This window comes from Anastrepha ludens, chromosome 2, assembly GCF_028408465.1.
Source record: "Anastrepha ludens isolate Willacy chromosome 2, idAnaLude1.1, whole genome shotgun sequence".
Taxonomy (NCBI): Eukaryota; Metazoa; Arthropoda; class Insecta; order Diptera; family Tephritidae; genus Anastrepha; species Anastrepha ludens.
Window position 1 is genome coordinate 116,834,090 of NC_071498.1, and position 16,937 is coordinate 116,851,026.

A 16,937-nucleotide genomic window follows, 5' to 3' on the forward strand; every position below is an offset into this window, starting at 1 on the left:
AGCATATGAAATCAGCTGTATGAATACTAGGTATGTACACATATATATGCGCAAAAGTACGTAATCGATTAGCTCTATTGCAGTCACTTGTTACATTTTGAATCCAAATTTAGTATCTCAAAACTGGCAAACATTTTGCCAGTTTCGCTTGTGACCATTCAAACTGCAAACTAATTAACAACTCACTCAGGTATATTTTAAAACATAAACTAAGCATAAAAAACACGTACCAAACATTACAAACATACATACATACCATAAACTCATACATGGAACGTATCTACATACATACATATGAGTACAAGTTTGCGCATACCCTGCAGAGAATATTGAAAGTAGAAAAAAAATCTAGTTCAGAACTGGCACGAAGTCACTAGCTTTTCAAAATCATCAAAATGGGGTTTATTTAAAAATATTCAAAGTCGTTCCATATTTTTTCACTAACAGCTCATTAAATGAGTGTAAAAAATTTAAGAAAAAAAAGTAGCCAATTACTTGACAATTATTTATGTGAGTTTAATTACAGATTTCTCAATTGATTTTAAACCTTTAAATTCTTACATATCGTTCCCTTAATACAGAAAGGACTTAATTCATATACTTGTTCCTTTACAGGAGAACGAAAAAACTGAATGCAAATTTAACCAGCACCTATTATTTCATGAATTAAAGCTTTTTTGGTGACATGGCATCGGTTCCGATCCGTCTTATCTGAAAATTTTGAAGGCGTTTTTCTCAAAACTACTTTTTTCGAGCTGACGGTAAGGATATTGCGAGTTCTAATGGACCTATTTACTTCAAATTTGAGAAGGATGTTCCTTATAAATTCCTTCATAGGATGACCCTAGCTCGAGACTATTACTTTGTATTTAGTATTTTAAAAAATCGGATTTGTTAAAAAAATATGCAAAAACAAAGTTTGCATATTATGAAAATTTTGCACATTGTGAAAAAAAAAATGTTTTAACTTGGTCAAGGCTCATTCGATAGCGGCATTTATAATAATTAAGAATCGGTTTGGCTTTTATTTTTCAGATCACCAGGAGGGTTAGAATCATGCACCCTCTTCTTTTTGACCCTTTACTTTGACTGCACATAATTTTGTCAATTTTAATATTTTTTTTTTTTTTGCGTTAGTTTTTAATGTAATAATTAATAATCGATAAAGGAATGATAATTTTTTTTTGTCCTTTGTTCGGCGCTTCAAAAACCGGACGAAATTCATGCGCCTACACTAGAATACTCCCTTAACTGGCAAAGTAAGGTCGTTGCGGATGATCCTGGTTGATCCAAATGTATTACCAACGTATTATTTTGTGATCGTCTTTAGTGGATAATTTGTGCTTTCGTGAGCGAGTTTCATGCTTGTTTTTATAATTTAAGGCAGAAAATCCTTTGAAATCTTGAAGATTTTCATTGCAGGTTTTTCCTCTTCACAGAGTTAAGATTTTCTTCCGCTGATTTCCGTTGCAATATACAAGTATTAGTAAAGGCTGAAATACACATTTTTTCTACGAATAGTTAGAATTAATTTATATAACAAACTACTAATGTTAAATAAGTATTATTTGTCAAAAGTGCACAGATAAAAAAGTACTTTTTTATTACATATTTTCAAATAACATGCGATGTATGTATATATGTACATATCCCCTCGGCAGGCAATGGCAAACCTCCGAGTGTATTTCTGCCATGAAAAAGCTCCTCATAAACAATATCTGCCGTTCGGAGTCGGCTTGAAGCTGCAGGTCTCTCCATTTGTGAAACAACATTAAGACACACGCCAAAAATAGGAGGAGGAGCTCGGCCAAACACCCAAAAAGGGTGTACGCGCCAATTATATATATATATATACATATGTATACATTTTCCAGCATAACCGGCCGTACGCCGATAATAGCGCTCGATATTTTGTCGCCTAAGTTTTCGATTCCCAAGAGATGTAATTTGAGCATGAGACGGCAATTTGGGTGGCCTCTTTCTTGAAATGATTCAGTCTCCAAAACCTTGTCCCAATAAGGTGATGGAATTGGTGGAACCATTTAGCCCTAGTCGATAGGAATTGATGTGGGAAACGAAAAAGTTGTAGTAGAATAATGTTAGCTCCACTTGCAGTTTCGAAAATGTATGAAGTAATAATATCTTCAGCGTTAAAATCTCTCGAAGTGGTGAATTTGGGGACTTTTTTGGAGTGTAATGGGGTCTTGAAAGTATAGTGAGGATTTTCCTCCCTCACAATATAGCAAATTTTGCTTATTCTCAAATCAAAACCAAAGATGAGCCCTATTGTTTTTTTCTGAAAGCGGTCGCCCCTCAGCAGGCAATGGCAAACCTCCGAGTGTATTTCTGCCATGAAAAAGCTCCTCATAAAAAAATATCTGACGTTCGGAGTCCGCTTGAAACTGTAGATCCCTCAAATTGTGGAACAACATCAAGACGCACACCACAAATAGGATTAGGAGCTCGGCCAAACACCCAAAAAGGGTATACGCGCCAATTATATATTATATATACATATATATTGAATATAAAACTTGGACGCCCGATATTACAGATGTCTCCATCAATAGTTCTATACATCTAAAAATGCATCCGTTAGTTCGACACTATCGATAAAAAGATATAGAGAAATTTATATAGAATTCAAAAGAGAAGATTTCTTTACTTATTTATTTTTTCTTTAGCTCCTATTGGAGCATAGGGCGTCTAAAAAAGAGGATGATAGTTACATTTACACTTCCTAGGTGATTAGGACAAAAGAACCTCAAGAATGATAGACTATAAGGTTTGGTCATTGGAAAAATTGTGAGAGTAGCTTCGGCCGCCGTAGCTGAATGGGTTGGTGCGTGACTACCATTCGGAATTCAGAGGGAGAACGTCGGTTCGAATTTCGGTGAAACACCAAATTAAGAAAAGCATTTTTCTAATAGCAGTCGCCCTTCGGCAGGCAATGGCAAACCTCCGAGTGTAGTTCTGCCATGAAAAAGCTCCTCATAAAAAATATCTGCCGTTCGGAGTCCGCTTGAAACTGTAGGTCCCTCCATTTGTGGAACAACATCAAGACGCACACCCCAAATAGGAGGAGGAGCTCGGCCAAACACCCAAGCCGCAAAGTCATAGGGGATTCGACAGCAGAGTTCTGTCCGCTCTTTTCACTTGTATTCACACACTCGTCCAATCAGTCGTTGTTCAGACGGCAGCGAAGGCTGTGTTAATTTATTTCTTATAAAACCAACACAACCTCAGTTTTTACATTAACAAACCGTCGTCACAAACCTGGTTGCGTCCACAAATCAACTGATTCCTTCAAAATCGCTGAGAGCCGGTTAGCGGTTTGATGTTGGCCACACCTCTGCACTCCGTACATCATTTAAGTACGTGACCCAAAGATTTTCCTTCAGGGTAATTTGTACTTCCATTCACAGAAACGCATATGCATTTGTATTCAATATGTAAGTATCTGTGCACTTTTGACATAACAACTTATATGACTTTAATAGGTTTCACTTTAAGGTCCATAAATTCTGATTTACCGCAGTACTTTATTGAACTTTTATTAAGGTGGTTACTCAAGCTACAGCTTTAATGATTAATTGATTAAATATTTCGAGAAAAGCAAGCAATTTTGTTGTCTGGCAGAAAAAAGCGTTGAGTCGACTTAAGTTTTTTATCAAATGTATACAGGCAAGTAGGTTGAAACGTCAAGGTAATTATGAAATTATACTGAATAAAAGAAATTGAGTAAGAAGTCCGCTGCCAACACCGAAAGTGTCGCCCGCCATATTTGTACAGCCCCAAAGATGGCTTTCACTTTCGATTTCATTGATATGATCCAATGGCAAATCGTGAGTACAGTGATGGGCATTTAATATGTACTCCTCGTACGATTAGTGTGGTTCGATATTTATTTCCGAATAATTATTTTATATTATATTACTAAATTTTCGGGTGGAAGTCATATCTGCATCCATAAATACACTATGGCGACGAATAACTGTTATTGATTTTGAAAAGAAAATATGTACATTATTTTATTTCAGCACCCACATATTTCATTTGGTTTTCATTGATTTATTTCAAATCTGCTTTGCCAGCCGTAAACGTTTTGGGAAGGCGGCTTAGACGTCTCGAAAGACTTTATCAAGTATTTCATCCCATATCTTCAGTTGCTTTATGTTTTTCACTTTTTCCAACATAAAGCACCACAGGCAATAATCTAATCATTTCATTTGGGGGATGAAATAAAACACGTTTTCCACCAACTTCGAACAATTTTTGGTTTTTGAATAGGAGCGAATTCTTGATGGAAGCAAGCTTCGGGGTGTGTGGTAAGAATACTTTTTTAAAATTTTTACTACATAATAAGCAGCGTTAATTTTAACTTGTATTTTTGTTGAAATACCCCCATAGCATAACGGATGACATTTTTGATACCGTCCCACTGATTTTTAAATCGGCGATATCAGCGATCCCTGCTGCATATACCCCATGATTTTAGGCGTTGTGGCTATCTTACAATAAGAATAATTTAATAATAAACTCGTCGCTAAAAAGGATATCACCACTTGAATGCTGCCGAAGGAATTGGTTACTTCTCTTAAATCTCATTACTCTCCAACGTTCCGTTAGGCCATGAATTCACTTTCTTTGAAAGCACGCATCTTAATATTTTTTTAATTACGTTTTATATCGCTTTGTGGCATACACCCATATCTCTGCCGATCTTTTATCCTAAAACAGCGCAGTTTCGCCACATTCTTTCATTCACATTCTTCACCATTTCCCATGTTCTAAGGGCAAGTTTTCGAAGAGTTTTTTTTTTTTTTTGTGACGATTTTAAATCTCCCGGCTTTCTAAAAACGCGCAATAGCATTTAAAATTGCACCTGGCCTTGCACCCATCAAATATAACTTCGCCACAAGTTCTTGTGTAGAGTATGATTCAAAAATAAACGGTTTGCTCATTAAGGCGCTTTCTCGGCCCCTCTTGCCAAATGGGCTCATTTAGCAAGACATTGAGTTGCTAACTCAAGAAATTTTGAGTGAAAGTAGAGGAAAAGTAAAATTTGTAGAAAAAGCTTTTGTTTTCACTTTCATAATCCGAGCCCTATGCATTTCAAATATAGCATTTAGCAATATGTAATTAATCACCTCGACAGGCAATGGCAAATATCCGAGTGTATTTCTGCCATGAAAAAACTCCTCATGAGAAACCATTTTCCATTCGGAGCCGATATAAAACTGTAGGTCCCTCCAATTGTGGAACAACATCAAGACACACGCCACAAATAGGAGGAGGAGCTCGGCTAAACACCTAACAGAAGTGCACATGCAAATTATTTGTTTTGTTATTTTAATTAATCACAGCCTGCAACATTGCGAGTGGTAAAGTGCAAACTGATGAAACCGAATGGCTTCGCTGGAGTGACACATCAATGGAGAATTTAAAAAACTGCGTGTCGAATGGCACAAGTGAGCAAAACTCTAATAATTGAATCATGGTTTATGATCCACTTCGTTTTTTAATTGTGGCATTGTGTCAACATTGACATTAAAACCAAAGCAAAAACACATTTGAGGACACACTGCAGCAATCTCCCCAAAAGAGAGTGACGGTTATTCGTCGCCAACGTATGAATTAAGTGGCTGCTGTAGCGACTGTAATTGTTCAGAGCACATTGTTTAGTAATACAAAGGCTGTGCTTTCTAACCTGCTTCGAAGTGATAGCTACAACCTCCCAAAATGGCAAAACCCCGATGGCATAAAACCCGCTGCCGTCCAGAAACGATATAACTTTTTTTATTTTTAAATATTAGGGTTTATTTACTGGGCCGCCTGTAACATAACTCTAAAAATATAGTATGGCAAGAATGCGAGACACAATTTTTGTATCAAAATTGTTAGCAATTGCCATAACAACTAAAGGCAGTCTCACCCTAATTTGCCTCTCACTAAAACTTGCCAGGAGAAAGTAAGTTTTAAAGTTGTTTAGGTTTGACTTTCTAAGGCACGATTTTTTAACCATTATATATTGTTTTTTTTTTGTGTTTGTAAGCAGAGCGACCCAGCCTAATATATAATAATATAAAATACATATGTACATAAATGTAACAAAATAGGTGAGTGTACATGCCTTATAAATTTTGTTTTTTTGAGAATTCGAATTACAAATCTTAAGGTCATGTAGTTGTTAATGATTTGTTTTCGTTACGGGCTCATTATTTACAAAAATGGTTTGCGGCTATCAATACCCTAAAATAATAGCATGCCATAGAAATGTGTGAACATAACTAGTAGTATTATTTTAGTTATCATAAACATGTTATGCCATAAAGAAATTGATACAATATTTTTTCAATTTTTTGAGCAAAAAAGTGGTTAAAATGAAATTTCGCAGGCCTCTTTTACTCCATTAAAGAGTTTCTGCCAAACTCGAAGCAAAAGATAATTAAGGGTACGAGGTCAAGCTAAGGACTATATGGTGTATGCAACAAAACTACTCATTCACTCTCTCTCAGAACCTGCCGCGCCATCAAAGATTAATGTTGTCGGAATATTTTTTTTCCTTTTTTTTTTTGTGAAAATACAGCAACACCTACTAAATTTGAACAAAGGATATTAAACTTTTTTTAAACATTTGTATATTAAAGTAACTAAAATAATGAGTTCTGATATAATTTATGCCTATAAATCCACAATTTACCATAACTTTTCCTTGTTTCGGAATTAGAAACATAACCGTCAAGGGAGATGGGAAATGGTGCATATACATCAATATGAAGCAAAGAAAGGAGTGGGTGGCGACAGCAGATACGTCAAAGCTAAGAGTCAAGCCAGATCTTCATCCAAAGAAGATCATGATATATGTTTCGTGGAACTGAGACGGCATTGTGCACTGGGAAATACTCGAAAATAATGCCACGGTCACGGAGCTCTACATTGCCCAGCTACACCGCGCGAATGAAGCTATTTGACTGAAAAGACCTGATCGACATGGTCAAACCATACTCCTTCACGACAATGCCAGATCCTATGTTGCACAAGTCGTCAAAGCCGTACTCTAAGAGGTCGAACGGGACATTCCCATGGCAGCCGGTTCTACGTTACCGGAATGACTCGGGTTTTTATTCCCGACCAAGGGCTGCCGCCCCAGTACACTAGCCCTGTCTAGTGCACCGTATTTTACCCTAAACCTTTCGTCACAGGAGCAACTCATTGCAGCCAGTTTGCTCCAAATACTTCTCTTCCGGGCTGGCGTCGAACCCAACCCCGGACCTGAAGTATTTTACTGCTGCATTTGCCACAAACGGCTCCACCCGAACTCCACCTCGGTTAGGTGTAACCAGTGCAACGGGTGGTGCCATCTTAAGACCTGTTCAGGCCTTAAGACTCACAGGGAGTGGTCCACAAGGTATGTGGCCACGTGTTGCTCCCGCCCACAGGCGGTCACCGCCTCTACGGCGACACTGCCCTCAGTGCCGGCACATCACACTGCCGCCACTAACAACACCTCAACGGCCAGGAGCCCCCAAGAGCAACACGACTCCCTCTCCAACCCACAACCCTCCTGCTCCTACCCCAGTGCGGGGACAAACCAGCAGCTCTTGGTCCCCCGCACAGTCTGCTCCGTGTGCCAGACCGTAGTACCTCGGAACCTGACAACTGTCCAATGCAGTTCTTGCAGTGGCTGGTGTCACTTTCGGAGGTGCTCCGGCCTGCACACCACCCGTGAGTGGACACACGACTACGTTGCCCCCTGCTGCAGAGCTCTGCACCCGCAACCGCCCACCGTGGCGCGGCCACCCGACAACATCAGGCCACTCCCCATTTTGCGGAACGCACAGCAGGACCAACGCAGACAACATCACGCATCCCTCACCCCCCGAATTACGACGACCCTCCCGCGAAGCTTCAAGCTTTTGCAACTGAACTGCAACGGACTAACGAGTAAGATTGACGAGATAGTCGACTTCATGAGTCGGTTCGGAATTAAGATAGCTGCGGTCCAAGAGACAAAACTGCACGCTAGCTCCCCCCTGATTACCAGGGACGGCTATAACGTGCACCGAAAGGACCGCGAGCGAGACAACGGTGGTGGCCTAGCGTTCATAGTACACCATTCAGTGCAGTATCGTCTTATTGATGAAGGCATCGACCGCAGGGACAGCACCTTAGAACGTCAAGGTATAGCTGTCCGGTCAGGCGATGCCGAGCTCGAAATTTACAATATTTATATACCCCCTGTCACCTGCTGCCCGGCAGGATATCTCCCCGATATTGGTGCGCTCATCAGGGGAGAAAACCGATTGGTAGTAGGTGACTTTAACGCGCATCACGATCTTTGGCATTCAAGCCTGCCAAATGATCGTAGGGGACAGCTATTGGCAGAGCAGATAGACGATTCGACGTTCAGCACTGTAAACGACGACGCCCCCACTAGGGTAGTGGGCAATTGTAGCAGCTCGCCTGACATAACAATTGCTAGCGCTGGACTGATAAATAGCATAACCTGGCGACCTATGCTATCGCTTGCATCAGACCACTTGCCCATTATCATCTCGATCGAGAGACCCGCCGATTTTGTTTCCGCGGATCACCGGTCATATATCAACCTTAACAAAGCTGATTGGACCAGATTCGCTGAATTTACTGAGAACATCTTCGCAGCCCTACCCACTCCCACCGATGTGCGCGCAGGCGAACGCGCACTCCGCAAGGCGATTACAGCCGCCAGGGCTCGCTTCATACCTGCTGGACGGATCCGGGAATTACGTCCCAATTTCCCAGCCGAAGCAGCCGTTATGGCAAACGAGCGTGACCGTCTACGCCAGGCCGATCCCGGGGATCCTCGTATAAAGGATCTCAATTTGGAGATCCGGCAACTGGTCACCCAACATAAGCGGACCAAATGGGTAGAGCATCTGAAGTCCTGTAACTTCACCTCTGGTGTGAGCAAGCTCTGGTCCACCGTAAGGTCCCTGTCGAACCCGACGAAGCACAACGACAAGGTGGATATCACCTTCAACGGTCGTACTTCGTCGGACCCGAAGAGATGCGCGAGCTATTTTAGCCGGCAATTTATATTGCATCCTCCGGTCGACAGATCCAAACGTTGTGCCACCAGACGGCTGCACAAACTGCCCTACAACAGTGCACCGCTTACTTTCACCAGTGACGAGGTTCAGGGGGCCATCAAACACATGAAACCATCAAAAGCCATTGGCCCCGACGGACTAAACATGCTGATGCTGAAAAAGCTGGGTCCATTGGGAGTAGAATATCTCACAAAGGTCTTCAACCTGTCTATGGCCACTCTCATCATTCCTGATAAGTGGAAATTAGGGAGAGTGGTCCCACTGCTGAAGCCTGGGAAACCCGCCAACCAAGGGGAGTCTTATCGTCCGATAACTCTCCTTTCCCCAGTAGTGAAGACACTTGAGGCCCTTCTACTCCCACTCCTCACTCAACACCTGACTCCAGCCCCACACCAGCATGGTTTCCGTAGAGTGCACAGTACCACCACGGCACTCACTGTCATAAACACCCAGGTAAACCGCGGCCTTAACCAAAACCGCCCCTGCGAGAGGACTGTCCTAGTAGCGTTGGACCTACAAAAGGCTTTCGACACAGTCAGCCACGCCACGCTACTAGATGACATTTTACAGTCGACACTCCCGCCAGGGCTGAAGAGGTGGACCGCGAACTACCTGAGTGGTCGTCACTCGTCGGTAGTATTTCGAGACCAAACCTCAAAACAGAGGAAAATAAAGCAAGGAGTACCGCAGGGTGGTGTCCTTTCACCCTTGCTTTTTAATTTCTATATTTCGAAACTCCCCCAGCCACCAGAGGGAGTCTCACTGGTCTCATATGCCGACGACTGCACGATAATGGCGTCGGGCAATGACATTGATGGCCTATGCTCAAAAGTAAACGACTACCTCGCCAGCCTTTCTCGCTTCTTCACTGCGAGAAACTTAAAACTTTCTCCCACTAAATCCACGGCGACCCTATTTACCACCTGGACAAAGGAGGTCAAGCTGCCACTTCAGGTACACGTCGACGATACCCCAATTCCGACGATAAACAACCCCAAAATTTTGGGAGTCACCTTTGACAGCTTGCTCTCCTTTTCGGCGTACACAACCGCTATTGCAACGAGAGTACAGAATCGCAACAAGGTCCTCAAGTCGCTTGCCGGCAGCACTTGGGGCAAAGACAAAGAAATGTTGCTGTCGACTTTCAAAGCAATAGGCCGACCGGTTCTGAACTATGCCGCGCCTGTCTGGTCGCCTGGAACCAGTGATACGCAGTGGACGAAGCTTCAGACCTGCCAGAATACTGCCATCAGGACCGCGACAGGATGTCTCCTGATGTCCCCTATCTACCATTTACATGACGAGGCGCACATGCTCCCGGTTAAGGAGCATAACAAAATGCTCGGCAAGCAGTTTCTGCTTGGGTGTCACCGCAGGCCTCACCCATGCAGACACCTGCTCGAGCCTGAGCCACCTCCCAGGCACATCAGGAGACACTTCCTCAACTACGTGGACGAGATCCAGGACAAAACGGACAGACCAATCCAGGATCGGACAGTATACAGACAGGCTATTAACGACATTCATCGGGAGACACTTACCACCTTCCTAAGCTCCCGACCCCCGAATGCCGTTATCGGAGTCCAACCACCACCTATCGCAGACGAAGAGCTCCAGCTTCCTCGAGAGTCCCGCGTAATCTTGGCACAACTACGTTCTGGATATTGTAGCAGGTTAAACTCCTACCTATCCAGAATCGACCCCGACATACTAAACATATGTCCTGCATGTGAAGGTACCCCGCACGACACTAACCACCTCTTCACATGCCCCATCAAACCCACTCATCTAACACCTCTCTCCCTCTGGACCCAACCCGTCGAAACTGCCAGTTTCCTGGGCCTACCGTTAGATGAGCTAGACGAAGACGACCGGTAATTTACACTACACTGACAGGGCGAAGATACTGCTACAACAACAACAACAGGTCGAACGGGAGGTCCTTCAGCATCCGCCGTATTCTCCGGACCTTGCACCGACCGATACCATCTTTCCCGCTCCCTGTCAAACCATATGAAGGGCGTTACCTTCGATAACAAAGATATTCTTAAAAACTGGCTTAACAACTTCTTTGACCAGCGATTTTTGGCATCAAGAAATTGGTCGAGAGGTGGGAAGGGGTTGTAAACAGCATCGGCGAATATATGATTGATTAACTTATTGATATAATTATTGTTTTTTTGTTAAAAAAAAGTCTTCGGTAAAACGCTACGAGCTTATTCCCCAACTCAATACAAATAAGGCGTTTTTCAATAGGTGCGCTTCAACTTTTTTCCGATAGGGAGGGCGAACGACGAAATATTTTTTATTTTTCGCTTGTCATTTGTAAACTTCATTAGTATACATTTCAGCATGAAACGCTACACACTTGAGCAACGATTACAAATCGTGCAAATTTTTTATGAAAATAATCGTTCTGTTGTTTTTATGAAAATATCGTTCTGTTCCGAAAAATCATCTTCAGTGATGAAGCTCACTTTTGGCTCAATGGCTTTGTCAACAAGCAAAATATGCGTTACTGGGCAGAAAGCAATCCACACGTGATTCATGAGGCACCGTTGCATTCCGAAAAAATCACTGTTTGGTGCGGTTTACATGCCGGCGGCGTAATTGGCCTATATTTTTTCGTTGACGAAAACGATCGCCACGTTACTGTGAATGGAAATCGATACCGCGACATGAAAAACGATTATTTTTGGCCGCAATTGAATGGTATGGACTTAGACGACATGTGGTTTCAACAGGACGGGGCCACAAGCCACACAGCACACGCTACAATTGATTTGTTGAAGAGTAAGTTCGATGAGCGCATTATTTCCAGAAATGGACCGGTCGAATGGCCGCCGCGCTCATGTGATTTGACGCCTCTAGACTATTTTCTTTGGGGTTATGTGAAGTCATTGGTCTACAGTAACAAGCCGGCGACGATTTGTGAGCTCAGAGCCAATATTGAACGCGAAATTGCTGGAATTTCGGCCGATTTATGCAAAAGAGTGGTCGAAAATTGGGTTCAACGATTGGACTTCGTAAAACGTGCACGCGGTGGTCATGCAAAAGAAATCGAATTTCATACTTAAATGTATATGTTCAAACTCGATAATAAAAAAAAAATTAGTTAAAAAAGTCAAACCGTTTGTGTTTTATTCAAAACAAAAGTTGAAGCGCTCTTACTGAAAAACGCTTTATATGCATTCGATAATTTTTTCATCTATCTCGTAAATTTATTCTAGTTATTAAGAAATAAGTAAAAAAAAACTCAACAAAATTTTCATATTTTTTTAAATATCTTGAAAACGTTTAATAATAATGAAAAATTATATACCACTTGTTGTAGTCGTTTGAGGGATTCTCCAGATATTAGAAATATTTGTGATCTATCTTTTTTGCTCTAATCCAAGACCGTTACTTGCCGGTATCTCGAAAGATAAATAACAGAAAAAAGAGTTAGAGTTAGTTAGGAGTTAGATGGTCTGTTTCTTGGGTAAAAAAGTGATTGATTATTTGTAAACCTGTGTTATGTTCTAAAAAAGCACTTAATTAAATTTTCAGAAAACGGCTCTAAAATAATGCGATTTTACGACGTTGAATTTCTCAATTTGAAAATTTTTCAAGGAAAAGATGTATGAAAATAACCGAATAATAATTTTTCAATTGAAGTACGAGATACAACCCGACTTTGATCAAATTTTGCGATCAATCTCACGAGTCTACCATATATCGGAAACGCATTACCTCCATGTCTACACTCTTTGTTACAAAAACTCTCTATTCAACCAAACCTGATATTTGTTTTTAATTGAAAAAATAAGAAAAGCTAAATTCCGTTCGGACGGAACTTTATATACCCGTGCATATTTTAGTAAAATTTAATTTGAGTTGGCTGTTAATTTTTGGAACCAAAGCAATTTATAGACAATAAAAGTAAAGACTTGAAAGATCAGTGAGACGAAAGGAAACTTGGTATTCAACATATAAAAAGTGGGTGAGGCTTTCAACCGAATTTAATAGTAATTATGTCGGATCTAAATGAGTTGGGGGTGCAATACATTTACCGAGAAAGTTTAAGCGAGTTGTATTAAGTCGTTATTGAGATACACGCATTGGCCAAAAAGAGGGCAAGATACTACCCATTTACCAACATTTTACTTGCGTCGTAATTATTTTCTAGAGTTCATTATTTCCACCAAATTTGAGTAATTTTACTTCGTTTATAAAAGAGATATCCTAGTCTTTCTTTTTTGAAATTGTTGTTGTTTTTATCAGGTTGTAGTTATTACCAGTCGCCATTGCCTACGATGTACAGAACGCAGATGTCAGACCGTTAACCCTCTCTCAGCGCTATTCAAGGAATTAACTGATTTGCTGACGCCGCCTGGATTATGACGACGGTTTTTTTGTGACAAAACTGAGATTGTGTTGCTGATATAAAGAAAAAATCAACGGAGTCTCTATTCATGTTACTTGGTTGCCGTCTGAACATCGACTGATTGGACGAGTGTGTGAATACGTGTGGGCGGGCGTAATTCTACTGATGAAGCACCGGTGACTTCGGTTGCCGAAGCTACTCTCACGATTTTGTTTTGGATGGCCAAACCTGGTAATCTATCACATTTGGCCATCGGCCAACGGTAGGACCAAGAAACATGCTATTTCGACGGGGAGGGTCCAAAGGGAGCGAGGTGTTAGGTGAGCAGATGCAGTTGATGTCCGATTTCGCCCACTTTTAATACGAACTAGCTTCATTGAAATAAATATAATTTTTACTCGTACAGGCCGACGGTCAGACGGGCATGACTAAATCGACTTCTCTGCTCATTCTAAGTATTTTGGTATACACGTATATAAAAATATCTATCTCGACCAATTAATGCTTTTAGATCTCCATTATGTGAACAAAATTATAATACCGAATGGGCACAAATGCGGGGGTATGAAAACGATCTTAATGAGATGTCCATTACAATAAATCAAAAATTTCAATCTAAAAACCCGAATTTCATCCGCAATGCATTTTAGCCAAGGGCGTCCAAAAAACTTGTTTTAGGTATGTATGTACATACATAAATACATATTCGAATTTCATGTAATCAGAAATCGTATTTGCCAATGCAACGTTTCGTCAGAGGTTGTCTTTTTCAAGTTTTCCCCTTTTATGTTGCTGCATGTGTGACAAAAAAAATAAAGTAGAAAAACCTGCATTTCGATAATCAATTTTCCTTCAACAAAACCTTAAAAATAACAGATACACAAAGGTGATTCTTTAACGAAGCAAGAAACCCCTAATTTATCTTACCCTATTAATATGGAAATTATCTGTTAAGATACAATGTTTTTTTTATTATTCTGCGTTAAATGTGCATAAATTATAAGAAAAGATGCCTTGCCAACATGCGAATTGGAATAGTCACACATAAATATAATAGAAACATGGACCAATTGACATTTGTATGTATAAGCAAACTTAAAATTACTTTGCATGAGCGTGGAAATGTTTAATGCGTGTTATGTCAGAGTTTAGTTTCTTTGTATTTTTTCTTGTCTTGGATTTTTTTTTGTTGGTTCAAAATTACCTTAAGTAAATTGTATTGTTTTCTCATGTCTTTAAGACTTGTAATTACAAGTACTTTCACACTTCAGCGGATTCGTCATTCGATTCGGACAGTTCAATTGTTCAATAGTGTTAGCCATGGCTGGTTCTGTAGCTAATCACGTAATTAATCATATTACAAAAGCAATGTTAAGCTTAAATAGTTTAGTTTGATCTGGCTGATATAAGTGAACAAGTGATTCAGAATAAACTATAATTACATACAAATTCTTTTGTACTGGGACGCAAGCACACAGCCAGCCATAATGTGGCGTTGCCAACCTTAAATTTTATACGAAATATACTCGATGCCTAGCTACTCCCCCACTTCTCCATTAGCACTCTTCTCATTACAACAATTGTTTTTCAGAGCGCTAAAAGTTAATGACTTCTTCAGTGACTTAGAGATTGGAGCAGAATTGAATATCGACTAACGAATTTGTCTGCAAGCTGTGACGTTTTTGTATCCAAAACGAAACAAGACAAGTTTAAATCTCGAATAAACCATATAGTTGATTTAGTTTTAATCCTGAAATAATATTTTAATTTATGCTGGTTGCATAGAAAATAATGTTTCATGACATGAAGACAGCCCAGTCGTCGTCGTTTCCACCGCAGCCGGTTCTACGTTACCGTAACGACCCGGATTTATATCCGGCCAAGGACTGTCACTCCAGCTGCAGTCCTCGTACATGTGTGGGCAATGTTCTTACTGCTAAAATAACAACACCAACAGTCCACTCGTAGACAGTCAACTCTGCAGCTACCGAAGAAAAATAAACGAAAATATATTTGAAGAATATTTTATGCTGTTACAACAACAACAGAAATTTTAAAGCAAATTTTTGGAAATACATTTTTTTAATAATTTGCTTATGGATACCTCAGCAGCATCCTCGTAACATTTATGAGAAATGTTTTTGCTGTTAGAACAATAAGATGTCAAGGATTCCGATATTACAGATGCTATCCTTTTGTTTTGTTAAATATATGAAATACGTGGTCGCGATTAATATAGAAGAGAGCCAAGTCAAATAGATAAAGTTTGGGACGCATTAGACAATATTACTGTCACTTTGACACATTTTGTACGAGAACAGTTAACCGAAATTTTAAAAGCGTTAACTTACCGCTCAGAGAGATGCAGCATATAAATTTTCTACTTGGTCAAAAGAACACCAAAAATAGATTTAAATTAATTAGAGAAAAGTGACTTTCTCACGATAAGATAATTTTCTTTTTAATAGAAGGGGTCGGATGTGAAAATCCTCAAATATGTAATTGACAATTCTGTATCGCATTTTCATCTAAAAACGTTTCATTCTTTGAACATCCGAGAAAGTCGCTGCTAGTCACTTTTGCACTTTCATACACCACGGGTTGTTTAAATTTGTCCCAAAAAAAGGTATTTAGGAACGGAACATGTATCATACATATATGGTACATATAACATGTATGTAAGTTCTGTCATAGTGAAATATTTACTTTAACATTAATAAAATCGGGTACCATAAATGGATAGGTTTATGTGTAACCATCAATCGATAGGTTCCGTGTTCCATTAGGTATGAAACATTAAATTATAGACGAATTATTATCGAATTGCGGTCGTCTTTCGGGTGTCAGCAGCAGCGCTCTGAGTATAGGTATTTCTGCTATGAAAAGCTTTAACTAAAAAATAATTGGCTTGATCGGAGACGGAATAAAATGCAGGCTTACAAAATAATTCAGTTGCATGCACGCAGACCCTGTTTGCTTACAACTAATCAGTTGCAACAAATTTTATCCCTTACTATGAGTGCAATAACCTGTTAAGGTTTAACCTTACGGCCATGATAATTTGTGTATTGTATACCGTCTGCCTACATACTTACATATGTGTATGTTCAACTAGTTTTATTTACACTGTAATTAATATTCAGTTATCAAGTTGAATATTTCAACATCATTGATACTCGTATTGTGCAGCAGAGAGATATTAATGGCCATTTAATAAATTTACCATAAAAATACAAGAGCATTAATATTCAAATTGCTCACGACGCTAATTAGGATACTGTTTTACGTTTGATTTTATTGACACTGAGGCGAAAAATTAAGATTCATAAATATTTATTAGTTACAAAATCTTTCAGACCTAGTAACCTTAAAAAAGAAATTCCAAAAAAATTAAAACTTGCTAAGTAGCTTTAATTTATAAATAAGCAACTCCCGCAAACGATATTATTACGACAAATTTATTAAATATGCATCAA

The 16,937-nt window shown here is 39.9% G+C and overlaps 1 protein-coding gene across 6 annotated transcripts in view; it reads right to left on the reverse strand.

Annotated features, from left to right (window-relative positions):
• Positions 1–16,937, reverse strand: part of LOC128855155 (leishmanolysin-like peptidase) — a 66,557-nt gene that overhangs the window by 48,368 nt on the left and 1,252 nt on the right. The gene's annotated exons all lie outside the window — the stretch shown is intronic.